Source organism: Lepidochelys kempii, chromosome 11 (assembly GCF_965140265.1).
Source record: "Lepidochelys kempii isolate rLepKem1 chromosome 11, rLepKem1.hap2, whole genome shotgun sequence".
Lineage (NCBI taxonomy): Eukaryota > Metazoa > Chordata > Testudines > Cheloniidae > Lepidochelys > Lepidochelys kempii.
In genome coordinates, this window is record NC_133266.1 from 77,910,873 (window position 1) to 77,914,094 (window position 3,222).

Below are 3,222 nucleotides of genomic sequence, written 5' to 3' on the forward strand. Positions count from 1 at the left end.
CTTAATAGTAAAGGAACTCCAGCTTTGGGCTGGAACTGCCCTGCTCTAAGCAGTATGTCCTGAATTGATACTCTCAGTTGTGTCCCACCAGAGGCCGCATCGTTACACTGTGTCCCACTGATTATCATTGTTCAACCAAGTTTCTGTGATGCCTATTATATCAATATCCTCATTTAATACCAGGCACTGAACTTCACTCATCTTAGCCTTTATACTTCTAGCATTTGTATACAAGCAATTATAAAATCTGTCAATATTTACTTGTTGCCTTCATGTGATATAACTGAATGGGACTCTTTTCTGTTTGAGTGTTTCTCTTCTGCTCCTACCTGTACTTTATCAATCTCTATCCTCTCCTCTATCTTTACTAGGATATAGAGACTCCCCATTAATAGACCCTCCCCTTAGTATGTGTCTGTCTGACCCGTGTGCTCCTCCGCACCTGTTGGCTTTCCCCTAGCCCTTAGTATACAAACTCCTCTATGATCTTTTTAATTTTACATGCCAGCAGTCTGGCTCTGGTTTGGTTTAGGTGGAACCCATGCTTCCTGTATAGGCTCCTCTTTCCCAAAAGGTTCCCCAGTTCCTAATAAATCTAAGCCCCTCCTCCCTACATCATCGTCTCAGCCATGCATTGAGACCCTGCAGTTCTGCCTGTCTACTTGGCACTGCACATGGAACTGAACGTGTTTCAGAGAATGCGCCTATGGAGATCCTAGAGTTTAATCTCTTCTTAGCAACCTAAATTTGGCCTCCAGGACCTCTTTCTTACCTTTCCCGATGTCATTGGTGCCTGTATATACCACAATCACCAGCTCCTCCCTAGAACTGCACATAAGTCTATCTAGATGTCTCAAGAGGTCTGCAACCTTTGCACCCAGCTGGCAATTCACCATGCAGTTCTCCCAATCATTACAAACCCAGCTATCTATATTTCCAACAATCAAATTCCACATTACTACTACCTGTCTCTTCCTATTAACTGGACTTTCCTCCCTAGGAGAGGTATCCTCCATGCAAGAGGACACCATGACATCATGTGGAAGGAGCATCCCAACTATGCTCCAGTTAGATGTTCTCCTTCCCCGAGACCTTCATCCTCCTCAACAGCACAGAGGCTGTCAGACAGTCGGTGGGACTGGTTTACTGTGGCCCTGAGAGTCTCATCTGTGTACATGTCTGTCTCCCTTAGCTCCTCCAGTTCAGCCATTTCTAGCTCAAGAGCCAGACTGTGTCTCTGTGGGGCATGGATTGCTTGCACTGAATGCACACACATGCCTCCTGCCCACAAGGTAGGTAATTGTACATGCTGCATTCAGTGCAATAAACTGGCTAGCCCCAGCTCTGTGGCTGGACTGCTTCCTGCAGTATTTTTATGCTTGCCGGGGTTTTTGGTTTCATTCTTTGTTTCTGGTTTTGGGGCGGGGTGTTATTGGCCTAAGTTTAGAATATGTATGTTGGGGTATCTCGCTCTCATGTTCCCTCTCGACACTCCCGCGAAACTCCCCTGTTTGCTGCTCCTGTTCACTAGCTCCTCTGGTTGCTTAGCCAATATTTAATAATGGGCCCCTCAGTCTAACAGAGAAAGATCTAACATGATCCAATGGCTGGAAGTTGAAGCCAGACAAATTGAGACTGGAAAGAAGGGGTCAATTTTTAACAGTGAGAGTACATAACCACTGGAACAACTTACCAAGACTGGCTGTTTTTCTAACAGGTCTGCTGTAGGGATGACTTGGGGGAAGGTCTCCAGCCTGTGCTATGCAGGAAGTCGGAGGAGATGATCACAGTGGTCCCTTCTGGCCTCGGAATCTATGAACCTATGGATAAATCGCTGGGTTAACCTCCATGAGCAAAGCTGGCCGTCACACTGGGTCTGTGTCCCTGAGGACTACATGACAGGGCTGGGTAGAGTTCTCTGCCAGGCCGACCTCAGCCGAGTGATGCTCCCACCAGTTTCCCTTCCTTCTCCAAATAGCAGCCTGCTTTTCCTCATCTCCATGGCCACAGGACCACTCGTTCCCAACGCAGATGCAGTAAAAGGTCACCTCTTGGACCTCGAGGGCATACAGTGCGTTAACACCCACTCTTGATTCATAGCATGAACAATCACAGCTTTGGTGAACTCCCACAGCTCCTGTGAGCCTCTGTTTGGATTCAGGTTTCAGAGGAGCAGCCATGTTAGTCTGTATCCGCAAAAAGAACAGGAGGACTTGTGGCACCTTAGAGACTAACAAATTTATTTGAGCATAAGCTTCCGTGAGCTACAGCTCACTTCATCGGATGCATAAAATGGAAAGTACAGTGAGGAGATTTATATACACAGAGACCATGAAAAAATACAGATTCTAAGGAGAGTGATCACTTAAGATAAGCTATTACCAGCAGGAGAGTGGGGTGGGGGGAGAGAAAACCTTTTGAAGTGATAATCAAGGTGGGCCATTTCCAGCACATTTCCAGGAGTTAACAAGAACATCTGAGGAGGCGCGGGGGGGGGGGGGGGGGGGAGGAGGAATAAACAAGGGGAAATAGTTTTACTTAGTATAATGACTCAACCATTCCCAGTCTCTATTCAAGCCTAAATTAATTGTATCCAATTTGCAAATTAATTCCAATTCAGCAGTCTCTCATTGGAGTCTGTTTTCAAAGTTTTTTTGTTGAAGGATAGTCACTTTTAGATCAGAAATTGAGTGATCAGAGAGATTGAAGTGTTCTCCGACTGGTTTATGAATGTTATAATTCTTGACATCTGATTTGTGTCCATTTATTCTTTTACGTAGAGACTGTCCAGTTTGACCAATGCACATGGCAGGGGGGCATTGCTGGCACGTGATGGCATATATCACATTGGTGGATGTGCAGGTGAACGAGCCTCTGATAGTGTGGCTGATGTGATTAGGCCCTGGGATGGTGTCCCCTGAATAGATATGTGGGCACAGTTGGCAACGGGCTTTGTTGCAAGGATAGGTTCCTGGGTTAGTGGGTCTGTTGTGGTGTGTGGTTGCTGGTGAGCATTCGCTTCAGGCTGGGGGCCGTCATGTTTAGCACGTGATTGTGTCCGGCTATTTGCTTTTCAGTGGCTCCTCTCTAGCATTTTTGTGGTGTCGCTTCTACCTTCTCCAAAGTAAAAGAGGCAATAAAGCAATGTCTCCTGATTTGATTATGAATCTCGTCATAACCAGTGTCTTTCTCAGAGCTCCTGCTCCCAGGCTCATGGCATGG